At 44.9% G+C, this 18503-nt stretch overlaps 1 protein-coding gene across 3 annotated transcripts in view; it reads right to left on the bottom strand.

Annotated features, from left to right (window-relative positions):
• Positions 1 to 17397, bottom strand: part of TMEM266 (transmembrane protein 266) — a 75412-nt gene extending 58015 nt beyond the window's left edge. The window contains exons 1-2 of one of the 3 annotated variants that reach the window (XM_040343123.1): positions 17294 to 17397; positions 8669 to 8789 (exon numbers count right to left, since the gene is read on the bottom strand). The gene's annotated coding sequence lies outside the window, so the exon portion shown is untranslated. Of the gene's footprint in view, positions 1 to 8668; positions 8790 to 17087; positions 17254 to 17293 lie in introns of those variants that run through there. The other 2 variants (XM_040343121.1, XM_040343122.1) reach the window with 2 other exon arrangements.
• Positions 17398 to 18503: the final 1106 nt, after the last annotated feature.

An 18503-nucleotide genomic window follows, 5' to 3' on the forward strand; every position in this document is an offset into this window, starting at 1 on the left:
CCTTGAGAGCACCACCACCTAAAGGAGTCGGGGTCAGTAAAGGCAGTAGGCAGTCTGAGGTCCCCCAAAAATGAGACAACAAGGGGGATTACTGAGACCATGGCTAAAGAAGATTTATAACAGTTCCAGAGTTTAACCAGTTAGCAACCGCCCTATAGACGAAATACGTCTACAAGGCGGTTGCTTAACTCTGGGAGGGCGTCAATGTACGTCCTCCCAGAATCGCGCTCCCGCGCGCCCTGTGGGGCGCGCACACGGGAGTCTCCGGACCCGGCTGATCACGGATCACGGTAAATCGCCGCCGATAGCGGCGGTTTACCACGTGATCGCTCCGTCCAATGACGGAGCGATCACTAGTAAACAAACCGGCGTCATGTGATGACGCCGGTTCCTCCCTCTCTGTACCGAACGGTACAGTGTGAGAGAGGAGAGGGGAGAGAGCGGAAGCAGCAGCAGCTGCTGCGGGCTGGATCTGTGACACATGCAGTCACAGATCCAGCCATCGATCCCTCCCTGTGCAATACTCTGCAGTACCAGCCACACTCTGCAGTACCAGCCACACTCTGCAGTACCAGCCACACTCTGCAGTACCAGCCACACTCTGCAGTACCAGCCACACTCTGCAGTACCAGCCACACTCTGCAGTACCAGCCACACTCTGCAGTACCAGCCACACTCTGCAGTACCAGCCACACTCTGCAGTACCAGCCACACTCTGCAGTACCAGCCACACTCTGCAGTACCAGCCACACTCTGCAGTACCAGCCACACTCTGCAGTACCAGCCACACTCTGCAGTACCAGCCACACTCTGCAGTACCAGCCACACTCTGCAGTACCAGCCACACTCTGCAGTGCCCCAAAATACTCTGCAATGCCCACAATACCCCACAATACCCTGCAACGTCGTCTATGGGGATTTTTAAGTAGCGAAGTTTGGCGCCATTCCACGAGCGTGTGCAATGTTACTCGGCGTAACTTCATCTTTCACATTTATGCAAAAGAATGAAGAAAAAATACTAAATTTGCCAAATTTTATAACAGAAACAAAGAAATTTTTTTTTTTTTTTTACAGAATTTTCAGTCTTTTTTCTCTTATAGCGCAAAAAATAAAAAACCCAACGGTGATTAAATACCACCAAAAGAAAGCTCTATTTGTGTGAAAAAAAGGACGAAAATTTCATTTGGGTACAGTGTTGTATGACTGAGTAATTGTCATTCAAATTGTGAGAGCACCGAAAGCTGAAAATTGGTCTGGTTATTAAGGGGGTTTACGTGCCTAGTGGTCAAGTGGTTAAGTTTGTGAGCTACCAAAAAGGTTCTTACTTGCCAGCTCATGGGATTGAGGCCTAGAGGACCACAATAGCCAAGGAAGGTGAAAAGGGGCAATAGAGTCGCGCTCAAATCGTACCCAAGGCACTTTGATGTTCTTAATGTTCCATTGCGCCTGCTGGGAGAGTCTACTCACTACATAATATAGCCAAACTTGGGGAACTCCCAAGCCTCCTAATCTATAGGGTCTATATAGTACATCTCTAGAGAAATGTCTTGCCAAATAAATCTATTTATACAGGATTGAAACTTCAGGAGATATGCTTTGGGGATCAGGAGGGGTAGGGCGCGAAATAAGTAGAGCAGTTTTGGGAGGATGGACATGTTCACTGCGGTTTTAATTGCAATTTTAACCTGTGCATTCCACCTTCTGTGTCTGTACCAAGGATACAAAACAATGTGATAATAAATGGCTTCATGCGATTGCTCTCCTTAAATAAAGACAGTTTATTTGGCATGATCAGTCATACTTTCAATATTAATGCCACAATTTCTGCCAGGATATACAAACTTTTGGGCACGACTGTATTTTTAGATTTTGGATTTATTTTTAAATCTTGGTCTAAGGCCTCATGTACACTACTGCTGGTAAACGGGCGTTTAGGAGCAGTTGGGCATTTTTTTCAACTGCTCCTGAACTCTCCTCTGTTATCTTATCTGTCCATGTACACAGGGTCGTTTCTAGGCAGTTGAGTTAAGAAGCTTTTTCTGGAGCCCCAAAAAAATAAAAAAATAAATTTGTTCAGAAGCTACGTTTATAGGCATTTCAAGCGGCTAAATGCAGTAACTCGCGTTTCGTTTACAGACTTTCATTTTCACAAAAATAAAAAATAAAATTCAAACGCTTATAAACGCGCCTAAACGCGGCATGTAAACGCACCTAAACAGACGTTTTTAGATACTGGTATCTAGCTGTCAAGTTAATTCGTTCAGGAGAGGTTTAACAATGTCCCGTGTACATGAAGCCTAAACAGTTCAATCTATTTGTAGAACTAGGATCCATTTGTAGATCTTGGTCTAAACCACAGGGGTCAACCACAAGGCCCGCGGGCCGAATCGGCCCTCCGGGCCATTTCATCTGGCTCTCGCACCTCTCTTGCAGCTGTGACAACCTCCTTGTTCCTGCCCCCAATTTATCTCACCTGTCGACAGCAGAGAGGACAGATCTCCTCTGCCAGGACCTGCAGGTCTCTGTGCAGCTGCAGAGAGGCTCATGTCTGCCCCCCCCCCCCCCCATCTCAGCAGTTGGCAGCAGAGAGAAGGCCAGAACTCATACTGATCCTGTGCCCACTACAGATCTAGCCTTAGCACCCCCTGGTCTTGCCATTCAGCTGGCTCCAACCCCCTCTGGTCCTCCTCCAGACCCTGCACTTTTAGCTTCCTAGCTCTACCCCCAGCTTCTTCCTGGCAGCAGAACAAGGTAAGGGGGGTGAACTGTGTTGTAAGAGAGGGTGGGGGACTCTTGACTTCTGATGTAAGGGGGTGTGGGGTGCTCTGGACATCCAGTCCTACAGATACAATTGGCCCTTTGAGGACAACCATAATGCGGCCCACAATAAAATTTAGTTTGCCACCCTTGGTCTAAACAGTGCGATCTATTTTTAGATCTTGGTCTCAACAGCTCAATCTATTTTTAGATCTTGGTCTAAACAGCTCAATCTATTTTTAGATCTTGGTCTAAACAGCTCAATCTATTTTTAGATCTTGGTCTAAACAGCTCAATCTATTTTTAGATCTTGGTCTAAACAGCTCAATCTATTTTTAGATCTTGGTCTAAACAGCTCAATCTATGTTTAGATCTTGGTCTACACAGCTCAATCTATGTTTAGATCTTGGTCTACACAGCTCAATCTATGTTTAGATCTTGGTCTACACAGCTCAATCTATTTTTAGATCTTGGATGTATTTTTAGATCTTGGTCTAAACAGCTCAATCTATTTTTAGATCTTGGTCTACACAGCTCAATCTATTTTTAGATCTTGGTCTAAACAGCTCAATCTATGTTTAGATCTTGGTCTACACAGCTCAATCTATGTTTAGATCTTGGTCTACACAGCTCAATCTATTTTTAGATCTTGGATGTATTTTTAGATCTTGGTCTAAACAGCTCAATCTATTTTTAGATCTTGGTCTAAACAGCTCAATCTATTTTTAGATCTTGGTCTAAACAGCTCAATCTATTTTTAGATCTTGGTCTAAACAGCTCAATCTATTTTTAGATCTCGGTCTAAACAGCTCAATCTATTTTTAGATCTCGGTCTACACAGCTCAATCTATTTTTAGATCTCGGTCTACACAGCTCAATCTATTTTTAGATCTCGGTCTACACAGCTCAATCTATTTTTAGATCTCGGTCTACACAGCTCAATCTATTTTTAGATCTCGGTCTAAAAAGCTCAATCTATTTTTAGATCTCGGTCTAAACAGCTCAATCTATTTTTAGATCTCGGTCTAAAAAGCTCAATCTATTTTTAGATCTCGGTCTAAACAGCTCAATCTATTTTTAGATCTCGGTCTAAACAGCTCAATCTATTTTTAGATCTCGGTCTACACAGCTCAATCTATTTTTAGATCTCGGTCTACACAGCTCAATCTATTTTTAGATCTCGGTCTACACAGCTCAATCTATTTTTAGATCTCGGTCTACACAGCTCAATCTATTTTTAGATCTCGGTCTACACAGCTCAATCTATTTTTAGATCTCGGTCTACACAGCTCAATCTATTTTTAGATCTCGGTCTACACAGCTCAATCTATTTTTAGATCTCGGTCTACACAGCTCAATCTATTTTTAGATCTCGGTCTACACAGCTCAATCTATTTTTAGATCTCGGTCTACACAGCTCATTCTATTTTTAGATCTCGGTCTACACAGCTCAATCTATTTTTAGATCTCGGTCTACACAGCTCAATCTATTTTTAGATCTCGGTCTACACAGCTCAATCTATTTTTAGATCTCGGTCTACACAGCTCAATCTATTTTTAGATCTCGGTCTACACAGCTCAATCTATTTTTAGATCTCGGTCTACACAGCTCAATCTATTTTTAGATCTTGGTCTCAACAGCTCAATCTATTTTTAGATCTTGGATGTATTTTTAGATCTTGGTCTAAACAGCTCAATCAATTTTTAGATCTCGGTCTACACAGCTCAATCTATTTTTAGATCTCGGTCTACACAGTTCAATCTATTTTTAGATCTCGGTCTACACAGCTCAATCTATTTTTAGATCTCGGTCTAAACAGCTCAATCTATTTTTAGATCTCGGTCTAAACAGCTCAATCTATTTTTAGATCTCGGTCTAAACAGCTCAATCTATTTTTAGATCTCGGTCTAAAAAGCTCAATCTATTTTTAGATCTCGGTCTAAACAGCTCAATCTATTTTTAGATCTCGGTCTAAACAGCTCAATCTATTTTTAGATCTCGGTCTAAACAGCTCAATCTATTTTTAGATCTTGGTCTAAACAGCTCAATCTATTTTTAGATCTTGGATGTATTTTTTAGATCTTGGTCTAAACAGCTCAATCTATTTTTAGATCTTGGTCTAAACAGCTCAATCTATTTTTAGATCTTGGTCTAAACAGCTCAATCTATTTTTAGATCTTGGATGTATTTTTAGATCTTGGTCTAAACAGCTCAATCTATTTTTAGATCTTGGTCTAAACAGCTCAATCTATTTTTAGATCTTGGTCTAAACAGCTCAATCTATTTTTAGATCTTGGTCTAAACAGCTCAATCTATTTTTAGATCTTGGTCTCAACAGCTCAATCTATTTTTAGATCTTGGTCTCAACAGCTCAATCTATTTTTAGATCTTGGATGTATTTTTAGATCTTGGTCTAAACAGCTCAATCTATTTTTAGATCTTGGTCTAAACAGCTCAATCTATTTTTAGATCTTGGTCTAAACAGCTCAATCTATTTTTAGATCTTGGTCTAAACAGCTCAATCTATTTTTAGATCTTGGTCTCAACAGCTCAATCTATTTTTAGATCTTGGTCTCAACAGCTCAATCTATTTTTAGATCTTGGTCTAAACAGCTCAATCTATTTTTAGATCTTGGATGTATTTTTAGATCTTGGTCTACACAGCTCAATCTATTTTTAGATCTCGGTCTAAACAGCTCAATCTATTTTTAGATCTTGGTCTAAACAGCTCAATCTATTTTTAGATCTTGGATGTATTTTTAGATCTTGGCCTCAACTATTTGATCTATTTATATTTAACCACTTCAAAACCGCACATATAGTCATATGACGTCCACAAAAGGGGATCTCCCATCCCGGGTGGACATCATATGACGTCCTGGACTTTGTGCGGTGATATCTGAATGATGCCTGCATCTAGAGGAATCATTCAGATATCATTGCATTCCGGCGGCGATCCTGCGCACCATAAGAATGATCATAGCGGCGGTTCCGCCGCTTGATCGTTCTTATAGGCGATGGGAGGGAGATGTTCACCAGTCACCTATATGACCGTCAGAAGCCCGGGCGTGATGTGATGACGTCAGTCCCGTGTACCCCGGAAGTAAACAAAGCCACAATTACGGCTAGTAAGCATGAGATTGTGAAAAAAATGTCACCAATCTCATGCTTTCCAGCCTGGAGGAGAGATGTGGCGTCTTATTGACCCCGCATCTCTCCTTAAAGAGGACCTGTCACACACCTTTCCTATTACAAGGGATGTTTACATTCCTTGTAATAGGAATAAAAAAAGTGATAAAAAAAAAAAAAGTGTAAAAAATAATAAAGTAAAATAAATAAAAATACATTTTTAAACACCCCTGTCCCAGGTAGCTCGCGCTCTGAAGCGAACGCACACGCAAATCCCGCCCACGTATGCAAACGTCGTTCAAACCACATATGTGAGGTATCGCCGTGTGCGTTAGAGCGTATGCAACAATTCTAGCACTAGATCTCCTCTGTAAATCTAAACTGGTAACCTGTAAAAAATTTAAAGCGTCACCTATGGAGATTTTTAAGTAACGAAGTTTGGCACCATTCCATGAGTGTGCGCAATTTTAAAGCATGACATGTTAGGCATCTATTTACTCGTTGTAATATCATCTTTCATATTTTAGAAAAAAATTGTGCTAACTTTACTGTTTTGTTATTTTTTTAATTCATGAAACAATTTTTTTACAAAAAAATGCGTTTGAAAAATGATTGCGCAAATACCGTGCAAGATAAAAAGTTGCAATGACCACCATTTTATTCCCTAGGGTGTCTGCTAAAAAAACATATATAATGTTTAGGGGTTCTGAGTAATTTTCTAGCAAAAGAATGATGATTTGTACATGTACGAAAGAAGTGCCAGAATAGGCCCGGTATTGAGGTGGGTATAAAAGCCCGGTATTGAAGGGGTTAATCTGCAGCCAACTAAATCTGGCACAAAATTCAAACCATGTCAAGCATTGCAACACTCCCTTCTTGGTTGCCTTTCCCAGAAGCCTACACCACGTGGATATAGTATCAGATACATTAATTTGTGTCAACTTCATGTATGATAAGTAATGTGTAGATGTAACACCTATAGATATTACCTCTCGCATTGACCACCATACTTTTTAAGACAGATGGCACCATCCTTGTTCAGGCATTATCCAAGGTTAGCATCTACTACCTGGACTGAGATGCTGGTTTTTAGATTACATACTAATGGAAATCCAGGCATATAGACAGTTCCTGGCCGTGTTCACAAATGTCTGACACAGATCAGCCTCCCATGGCTACCTCTCATCTTGTGACTGGCTAAAAACTTACAATATTGCAATCCAAATAAGACTGGGGAAATGTTTCTTCTGCATGGAGCAGACTTATAATACATAATCTCAAATCGAGGAAAATAATTTTTTATTGAACTTTATTGTAATAAAACATTTTTGCTATGCAGCACCAGGGACTTAAAGGGGTTGTAAAGGTAAAAATGTTTTCCCCTAAATACCTTCCTTTACCTTGGTGAAGTCCTTCTTCACTTACCTCATCCTTTTCGATTTTGCTTTTAAATGTCCTTATTTCTTCTGAGCCTCTTGAGGGGGTGGGGGAAAGCAGGAGGGTCAGGACGCCCTCTACTTTGCAGATAGAGAAAGGAGCTGTGTGTTAGTGGGTGTCCTGACACTCCTGCTCGCCCCCTCAAGAGGCTTTCTCCACACCAGGAAGAAAGCCTTGCATTACTGTGTGTAGTTACAGACAGAAGAACAGGAAGTGAGGATTTCTCAGAAAAAATAAGGACATTTAAAAGCAAAATCGAAGGATGAGGTAAGTGAAGGAGGACTGCACTAAGGTAAAGGAAGTTATTTAGGGAAAAAAATATTTTACCTTTACAACCCCTTTAACTGTAATAAAATGCATCCCATGTCCAGCTAGATGCCGCATAGTTTGGGATTATTTTCCCAACTACCAGCGGGTGCTCTGCACAGAGCTGATCTTTCTGCGCTACTGGACTTAAAGGGGCTGTAAAGGTTTGTTTTTTATTTTATAAATAGGTTTGTTTAAGCTAGTGCATTGTCGGTTCACTTACCTTTTCCTTCGATTTCCCTTCTAAATGTTTTTTCTCTTTGTTTTCTTTGTCTGAATTTCTCACTTCATGTTTCTCCTCAGTAAGCTGTTCTGGCTGACTAACCACTACTTGGATGATGGTGGCAAGTTTACCGAGGAGAAACAGGAAGTGAGAAATTCAGACAAAAGAAAAAAAAAAAACCATTTAGAAGGGAAATCGAAGGGAAAAGTTAAGTGAACCAACAATGCACTAGCTTAAAGGAACCTATTTAGAAAATAAAAAAACTAACCTTTACAACCCCTTTAAGCCCAGTACACACAAGCTGAATATGGGGCAGCATCGGCCGAATCAATAGAAACCTGCCGACATTCGGCCTATGTGTACAGAAGCCAGTCCAATAGAAGACGGACGTTCAGCCGGCTTCTGTCGAAGGGTCATGAACAAACAAGGTCTGCCGGCCTGCTTCTGATCAGCGCTTTCAGCTGATGGTTGAGAGCGCTGACCGGAGTCTTCTGGCAGGGGCCATCCGCCTGTCAGAACTAGCTCAGCAGGAGAGATCGCTTTACTAAAATCGAATTGTTAGTACAGCGGCTCTGACTTGAGCCGTCAGTGTGTATGGGTCTAGTAGTGTAATTGGGGCTTAAACATCAGCTGCCGATAGTGTGAAAGAGTTGCAATGCTCACCACCCCTTCGGTCTGCTTCCTCTTATCGTATTCTTTCTCTGATTGCAAAGTATTCTGCAATTGGAGAATTACAGAGTGCTCTGCAGTGCCACTTTACAATTCTAGGCATTGCTTTGCTGCAATGAGTATTTTGAGTTTGGTCCAATACCTACCTAAGGTGCTGCACATCTAGAGGGAGGTAGATTGTCCATCTTCATAACACCTGGAATGATTGAGGGACTATTGCAGTCAAACCTTCCCATGAAGCAATCAGTTTCAGGTAAGTGCACTGTCCTGAAGGAACAAAGAACATGCAATCAGATTTGATAAAATTCTCACAATATTATTTATCTCAACACAATTCATGTTCCAATTAAAAGTGCTATGCCAAAACGTATATATAATCATATTTACACAGAGTACCAGAATAATAATGGATTTTGTCATCCATCGTGTGCCCAAGTGTACATTGTACACAATTAAGAATTAGCAGATATTGGCTGATAAAAGAATGGAACTCTGAATACAACTGGATCTACGGAATGTCCTCCAAATAGCTCTCTGCACACATTGTATTATTGCCTTTACATCAATCAGCTTCAAGCATTCGATTTGAGAACAATGGCTGCTTTTCTTTCCCCACTGAACGTACCCATGTCAGATGATTAAGGTTTTTAACCACTTGCCGCCCGCCAATGACAAATTGACGTCGGCAAAGTGGTTGTAGAATCCTGACTGGACGTCATATGACGTCCTCAGGATGCTGAGCCGCTGCGCGCCCCCGGGGGCGCGCATCGCGGCGATCGTTGTTGCAGCGTGTCAGTCTGACACCCCGCAACACCGATCAAGGTAAAACGTCTCTCACGGAGACTCTTTACCACGTGATCAGCCGTGTCCAATCACGGCTGATCACAATGTAAAATCGGAAAAGCCGGTAATAGGTTTTTCCTCACTCGCGAGTAGAGGAGAGCCGATCGGCGGCTCCTGTGACAGGGGGGGGGGGGTTGTGCTGATCGATTATCAGCACAGCCCCCCTGAGGATGCCCACTGGACCACCAGGGATTAAAAAAAAAAAAAAAAGTTTGCCACCCTAGACCACCAGGGATAAGGACACAAAAAAAATGGATGCCAATCAGTGCCGCAATGGATGCCAATCAGTGCCCACAATGGGCATCACTGATTGGCATCCATTAGTACAACACATACGATAGTGCCCATCTATGCCCATCCGTGCCGCCTATCCAAGCCCATCCATGCCGCCTATCAGTGCCCATCCGTGCCGCATATTAGTGCCCATCAGTGCCACCTCATTGGTGCCCATCAGTGCTGCCTTATCAGTGCCCATCAGTGAAGGAGAAAACGTACTTATTTACGTTTTATAACAGAAACAAAAAAAAAAACATATTTTTTCTAAATTTTCAGTCATTTTTTTTTTTGCAGAAAATAAATATCCCAGAGGTGATCAAATACCACCAAAAGAAAGCTCTATTTGTGGGTACAAAATGATAAAAAATTAGTTTGGGTACAGTGTAGCATGACCGCGCAATTGTCAAGCTAAAAATTGGTCTGGGCGGGAAGGTGTATAAGTGCCCGGTATGGAAGTGGTTAAATGTATGTGATGGAGGAGGAACAGTCCCTTGATGTGTACAAAAACAGCTTGACCAAAGTACTGTCAGTTATTTTAGGAACATTTACCCAACACAGTGCTATTCATTTTGTGTAAAAAAAAAAAAAAAAGCACATTTTGGAGGTATAGCTGCATTAGAATGGAGGGCAGGAAAAATGTACCCTGGATGGGCATAAGGTGAGCCTCAAAACTCTCACCAATTTTGAAAGTCCTTTAATTTATTTGCTTAAACGGATAAAGCAACTTGAAAGAGAAGAGCAAAACAGAGTGTACTTGGATAGTGCAAACTTCTCAATAAATAGTGATAAAATTTGCATAGGGCATAAAACCAGGAGAGCCCCCTCCCTTTGGAGAACCGAGTCACAGCGACCTTTACTTTGCCCACTTCCACTAGGCCACTGACATGGGTAGGAGCAAAGATGAAAACTGTATGTAAGGCACACAATCCACCACCGCACACTTCCAAGGGAAGTCACCATGGTCTGTGTGTAAGATAAGTAGCTAGGTACTGCTTACCAACATTGAGATATGCATTGTAAGATCGGGGCGATTAGACTCCAGCGGTAGGTGCGTTTTTAGTGAGTACGCCAGTTCAGAACTGAATTTTTAAGGGCCTGGTAGCCCACTTTTATTTAAAAGCACAAAAAGTTCACAAATACATCAGTAGCCCTCACAGGGGGTTCCACCATTACTATATCTTGCATACTCAACACTTTAGCCTCCTGGCTTTCATTCTTGCCATCCGGCTGTTTCAGGTCCCAAGCCTAGGCCGTAGGTCTGCTCCTCAGAACAAACAGAGTTTTCTAGAGTTAAGCTCACTCCTAGCTTACTCCTGATCAGCGGCTTGCTGCCCAATCACCAATGACATCTGCCTCCTGCAGACATGCATGCTCTGGCTGCACCCATGCAGCGTCTGACTCCACCCAGAGGGATGGAAGTCCACCTGATTCCCAGGAACAGACTTCCTGTCTGTGGGGTGGGGCCCTGAGCCATAGTCCGGACCCAACTAAATAGCTCAACACACAGCTGTGCCATCAGCGTGTCTTTCTCTCCAAAATCTGGCGTAAACCAACAGTCTTTAACCACTTCCATACAGGGCAGTTATACACCTTCCCGCCCAGACCAATTTTTAGCTTTCAGCGCTGTTGCACTTTGAATGACAATTGCGCGGTCATACAACACTGTACCCAAACTAAATTTTTATCATTTTGTACCCACAAATAGAGCTTTCTTTTGGTGGTATTTGATCACCTCTGGGATATTTATTTTCTGCAAAAAAAAAAAAATGACCGAAAATTTAGGAAAAAAATTTTTTTTTTGTTTCTGTTATAAAACATTGTAAATAAGTACGTTTTCTCCTTCACTGATGGGCACTGATGGTACTGCACTGATGGGCACTAATATGCGGCACTGATGGGCGGCACGGATGGGCACTGATAGGCGGCACGGATGGGCTTGGATAGGCGGAACAGATGGGCACGGATAGATGGCACAGATGGGCGGCATGGCTGGGCACGGATAGGCGGCACGGACAGGCACTATTGTATGTGTAGTACTAATGGATGCCAATCACCAATGCCTGCCAATCAGTGATGCCCATTGTGGGCACTGATTGGCATCCATTGCGGCACTGATTGGCATCCATTTTTTGTGTCCTCCTCATCCCTGGTGGTCTAGGGTGGCATCCTTTTTTTTTTTATCCCTGGTGGTCTATATGGCCATCCCTGGTGGTTCAGTGGGCATCCTCGGGGGGGGGGGGGGGGGGTTGTGCTGATAATCGATCAGCACAAACCCCCCCCTGTCACAGGAGCAGCCGATTGGCTCTCCTCTACTCGTGTCTGACAGACGCGAGTGAGGAAAAGCCGATTACCGGCTTTTCCTATTTACATTGTGATCAGCCGTGATTGGACACGGCTGATCACGTGGTAAAGAGTCTCCGTGAGAGACTCTTTACTTTAATCGGTGTTGCGGGGTCACCCTGCAACAACGATCGCCGGAAAAGCGCACAGCGGCTCAGAATCCTGAGGACGTCATATGACGTCCAGTCAGGATTCTACAACCACTTTGCCGACGTCAATATGTCATTGGTGGGCGGCAAGTGGTTAAGGTTGCACAGGGTCCCACCGCCACAGCATATAAATCCAAAGAGCCTCTCATGGGTCTTGCAGCAGAGAAGTCAAAGTAACATTTTATTGTCATTGTTTCAATTGCGCTCAGTCCTCCTTTCTCAGGACACGAGATGGCAAAGGGACAGAAAATGTTTCCTGAAACAGTGAAGATACTTTCATTTGTAGGATATATCGACTTACTTCTATGGGGGATTTGTAGCACCTCTCTCCAATGTTTGCCCAGGGTCCCTTCCAAAAGCTTTGCTCCTACTATTCCCTCATACCGTTAACAGTTGACAAAACAATGGTTGCTGTGACCTGGTACTCCATGGTAGGAGTTTTCTCCGGATTTTATGTCCTCAACCAATTTATCATTTGCAAATTCAATTATTAAAGCTCCAGTCTGCTTCACCTGTCATATAGGCATGCACAATGGCTGGGAGCTCTGGTCAGTGATGTAGAACAGAGGTCATCAAGCCTGTCCTTGGGGCCACCAACAGGTCAGGTTTAATGTATTACCTTGGCGAGATGCAGACTAGAATACTGCAATCACTGAGCAGCAAATGATATCACCTGTGATGTATTTCAGTTATCTTGCAAACCTGGCCTGTTAGTGGGCCCTGAGGATAGGAGTTGAGAACCACTGATGTAGAACATGCACTCTGCTCAGTCTCAGCACTACTGAGTGGTCTCAGTCACTGTGCCTGCCTGTATGACAAGTGCAGTGGTTCCTTAATGCTAAGCCTATGGTTTTACTGGACACTATGGCCTCAGTGAGGTCCCCCCCAGTGGCTTGATGGCCATTCCAGCATCAGTGCCTCCCCCTATAGCAGTGGTTCTCAACTCCAGTCCTCAAGGTGCCCCAACAGGTCATGTTTTCAGGATTTCTTCAGATGAAATGGTTATGGTAATTATTAAAGCAGTAAAACTGATCAAATCACCTGTGCAAAATAATGGAAAGCCTGAAAACATGACCTGTTGGGGCGCCTTGAGGACTGGAGTTGAGAAACACTGCCCTATAGTGTCTCCATGGAGACTCCAGCCTCTGCCCTCCCCCCAACCACAGCACCTTTATGAACACTCTGGCTTCAAAAAAGCTCTCTGCTGTGCCTCCATGGACACTCCAACCTCAGTTTGCCCCCCGCCCCGAGCACCTCCGAGGACACTTTTGCCTCAAGGCTGCCCCCTGCTGTACCTCCATGGACACTTAAGTCTCAGCGCCTTGCCTCACAGCGCTTCCATGGACAATCAGGTCCGAGTGCCTCCCCCCCCACCCGAGGCTACAGAGCTTGAAACTAGAACAAGATTCTACCTGGTTACTAGTGTAGCATGGCACATTTTGCAGATTACGGCTACCATGAAAAGCCTACATAGTTGCTAAGGTTTTTTCCAACCCATCCATGGTCTACACTCTACAGGAAGTCCCGCTAATGTAAAAAATGTATGTAAACAATTCCACAATTAGACTGAGGGGGTGTAAAAGGTTTTCAGGTCTGGCGGACCTTTCATATATGAACCCTAGAATGTCCTAGGCATGCTAACAATTAGTGACCTGCTCTCTCTGCTGTCCGATAGCTTTTCCATGTGGCCTAAAATTTTCCAAATGTGTCAAAACAGCCCATCTTCATCAGTGAGATCTGTATTAATATTTCCCAGAACTATTAAAGCAGGAGTTCACCCATAAAACAATTTTTCCCCTTAGATGGATGCTCGTTCGGTCTAGGGGAATCGGCTAGTTGTTTTAAAATATGATCCGTACTTACCCGTTTTCGAGATGCATCTTCTCCGTCGCTTCTGGGTATGGGTCTTCGGGAGCGGGCGTTCCTTCTTGATTGACAGTCTTCCGAGAGGCTTCCGACGGTCGCATCCATCGCGTCACTAGTACCTGAAAGAAGCCGAACGTCGGTGCGGCTCTATACTCCGCACCGACGTTCGGCTTCTTTCGGAAAATCGTGACGCGATGGATGCGACCGTCGGAAGCCTCTCGGAAGACTGTCAATCAAAATAGGAATGCCCAGTCCCGCAAGCGGCGGAGAAGATGCATCTCGTAAACGGTAAGTACAGGTCATATTTTAAAACAACTAGCCGATTCCCCTAGAGAAAACGAGCATCCATCTAAAGGGAAAAAGGGTCATGTGCGGGTGAACCTCCGCTTTAAAGTGTATCTAGAGACCTTTCTTCTTTAGTATTGAATCAAGTTTGTGAAGGTTTAGAAGGTCTGTCAAGTTTTTATTGCTGTCTGTGTCTCTAATGGGGAGATTTACCCTCTCTATTTGCCATGATGGCCAGAAAGTAATAAAAAAAAAAAAAAAAAAAAAATTTGAGTTGTCACCGAAAATGGTATAGCGGGGAAATTGTCCAATGTAATGCAAGGTCTGCACAATTGAATATGCAACAATTTATTTATTGTCCTCAATACATAGCTTTAGTAAAATAAAGGATATTATACAATCATGTTTCCGTGTGCAAGGCCACCCAAATTTTTGGTATAAATTACCTTTAAAGCTACCAAATATATGTATTATGAGGAACTACCTATACTATACAAGCAATCTGTATTCAGTAAGGCAGGATCTTGTACTATATAAAGTTGGAAAATCTAAAGGAAATTGTACAGATTGTAACGTGTGTGTGTGCTGAGCTTAAAGCAAAGTTACACCCAAAAATGTTACTTTCGCTTATCCGGACATAACTCTGCCCCCCTGGGGTCAGATCTGGCACCTTTCAGGGGGGGAGCAGATACCTGCCTTAGGGCCCTTTCACACGGGCGGATCAGTAATGATTCGCTCCGTGTGTCCTCAAAAGCTCAGCGGGGATCCTCTGTAAAATCCCCGCTGAGCTGGCAGCTGACAGGGCGGTCCCCGCACACTGTGCAGGGACCGCCCTGTCTTTCCTCCGCTCTCCCCTATGGGGGATCAGATGAACACAGACCGTATGTCCGTGTACATCCGATCCGGCAGACGGAAGAAAAATAGGATTTTCTTCCGTCCGCAAATGCGGATCTTTGCAGAGGCGGACGATTACGGTGTCAGCGGATGGTCATCCGCTGACACCCGTAATCACATAGGGACCCATGTATGTCCCGTTTTCATCCGCAACGGACGGATGAAAATGCAGACATACGGTCTGTACGTGTGAAAGGGCCCCAATTCAGGTAGTTGCTCCCACTTCTGGCAAAAGATAGCTGCAGAATCCACTGCGATCTACACCATGTCCGGCCCTTGGCTTGCAGAGCATGACAGTTGTCACCACCTATTAAAGAGGAGCTTGTGTCTCCCAAAACATTTAAAGTCAGCAGCTGCAAATACTGTAGCTGATGACTTTTATTTTAATGACACTTACCTGTCCAGAGATGTCCTCACCAGAGGCAATTCAGGCTGCAGGCATTGTAAGAGAAACAGGCAACAAAGCCTTTCGGCTTCACCGCCGGTTTTCTAATGCACCGGTAGTCGGTAGTGGGAGCCCATCAAAACCAGGTACCTACTCCCCTCCAAAAAGTGCCAAATGTGGCGGGGTGCAAACAAGCGGAGCTTCCCCTTTTGGGTGGAGGTCCGCTTTAAAGCGGTGTTCCGCCCCCCTAAAAAATAAAAACCAGCAGCTACACATACGGCAGCTGCTGGCTTTTAGTAAACGGACACTTACCTGTCCTGTAGTCCAGCAATGTCGGCACCGCAACTGATGTTTCCATCAGCTCGGCAGTGCAGCCTTTCAGCTTCACGCTGGAAACCCTACTGCACATGCGCGTGGCCCCGCTCCTCTCTCCTATTGGCCCAGCGGCCAGGGGAGGCAGGAGGGAGCCCCGAGGTGATGTCACGGGCCGCGGCCCGGACTCCCGGAAGTGGGAAAGTATACCTGTCAAAGACAGGTGGGGGGATCCGATAAGAGGAAGTTGCACTTTTGGGTGGAACTCCGCTTTAAGGTCAATCAACCACGAGTCAAATGCTTGACTTGCAGTTGCAGTGCGGTATTTTATTGCAAAGTCTCCCTCGGGTGGGGAAAGGAGAAGAATCAGCGGGTGGCAAGATCACCTCCTGTATAAGGAAGAGCTCTGGCGTGTTCGCATAGAACACGTGCAGAGCCCGCCAGGAAGTGTGCACGGCGCTGCGCTAATAACAGCCAGGGATACATTTCACGATCCCTGCAGCCGAGCATCGGGACAATGTCTCCCTGGCTGTGATTAGCACAGCGCCGTGCACACTTCCTGGCGGGCTCTGCACGTGTTCCATGCGAACACGCCGGAGCTCATCCTTACTCCTGTAACACTTGGCAGGCGCTGCTCTACCGCCCTTTAAAAAGCAATCCGCTGCAAATTCCCACGTGAAACAACTCTTCAGAGGAATTTCCCTTACTTTGGGGCAGCTTGCTCTCAGCATTTGACAGGCAGTGAAGAGATGTTGCATTTCCTCCTCACCGGATGCTTTAACACCTTGATCCCCACACTAGCGTGCTGCGACCACATGCCGTTACGGGGCGTTTGCATAGGAGCCCCATTCACTGAAATGGGTTGCGCTCAGCAGGTAAAGTGACAGGGGCTCGGATTCCTGCTGTGGCCCCCAGAGCAAAACATGACAGCCATGCAATGTGTAAGCCCCAGCTGGGGGGGGGGGGGCAGTGCAGGAAAAACGTGGTCCAACCTCAGCATTTTACTGCCCCTCAAGCACAATCAACTTCAGATTTACCAATACGATGTCACATGAACTCATCTCCCCAATCAGTCAGGACTAGCTATTGTAATGTGTGTGGGGCTATCACAGGCCGGATGTCCCCTCCCCCTCCTCCCTGACACTCAGGGCTCTCACCCTCTCTGCCCCAGACCACGCTCCCCGCCCCCCTTATAGTACTTGCCCGGAGACATACTGGTGCAGTCACTTTCCCCTATGGCTGTACACAGTCATGCCATCCTCCCATTATCACACCGACCCGCTCCTCCTCCACTTTCCTCTCCCAACGTCTCCTTGGAAACCACCACTCCGCTCCACAGGACCGCAGCCGAGCCCAGACCACGTGATCAGGTGTCCTGGCCACTCATAGAACGTTCCTGCGGTCAGCTGACCTGCATCTACCTTAGTGACGTAAGAACGCGCTGCTGAGTTCAGCCCAGGTAATGGAGCTGCGAGTGGCGTGAGGTGGTGCTCGGGCGGCCATGTTGGATGTGGCCGATGCTTCTCACAGTTTAGGTGGAGATAAGCTGCTTGTTCCATTAGTGACCAGTGACAGCTGCTGGTGTTGTAAAAAAAAGTCTCGACCCATGCAGCATCTCGGTTACGTCACGTCCGGTGCGGTAAGCCGTTGGCTTGTCACATTCGGCTCCCCATCACAGATTTCTTCGGAAGTGACGTTTCGTCGCCGCCATCTTGCTACACCCCACACCATCTTGTTCACGGACATCTTGTTACACCCACCGGAGATTTCGATTTCATAGTTATTTTCAACACAAAACGGAGCTTATATGCTTAAATACAGTATTTGGAAATCCGACGGACTGTTTAAATGTTACATTTTAAAAGCAGCAGCAAACCTGCTGACCTAAGATGGTTGCTAATGTGACAGAACACCTCTGATTTTCACATTTAAAGTGGAGGTTCACCCTCAAAAAAATTTCTGACATCACACGGAGTCGTGCCATCCTACCGACAGAATGCCGGTGTTTTTTTTTTTTTCTCAGCACATACCTCTTAATCCCGATTTTCACCTCACAGCAATCCCGCGGGAGTGGGCGTTCCCAAGCACTGCCTGTGATTGACAGGCTTCCGAACGGCGCATACTGCGCATCACAGGTTGCCGAAAAAACCCGAACGTCGGTGCAGGCTCTATACGGCGCCTGCGCACCGACGTTCGGGTTCTGTCGGCAACCTGTGACGCGCAGTATGCGCCGTTCGGAAGCCTGTCAATCACAGGCAGTGCTTGTGAACGCCCACTCCCGCGGGATTGCTGTGAGGTGAAAATTGGGATTAAGAGGTATGTGCTGAGAAAAAAAAAAAAAACACCGGCATTCTGTCGGTAGGATGGCGCGACTCCGTGTGATGTCAGAATTTTTTTTTAAAGGGTGAACCTCCACTTTAACTTGTAAACAATCCGTCAGATTTTAAAATACTGTATTTAAAGCGGTGGTTCCCCCTTAAAAACTACTTTTTTTTATTCCACTGCCCCCCCCACATTCCATCACGATTAAGGCTATTATTTTTTTTTTCCTGCTGTACATACCTTAGTACAGCATATTCACCCGTGCATCCGGGTTGCGAGTCCCGCGGGAGTGGGCGTTCCTCACATGCT

The sequence above is a fragment of the Rana temporaria genome, chromosome 3 (assembly GCF_905171775.1).
Source record: "Rana temporaria chromosome 3, aRanTem1.1, whole genome shotgun sequence".
NCBI lineage: Eukaryota > Metazoa > Chordata > Amphibia > Anura > Ranidae > Rana > Rana temporaria.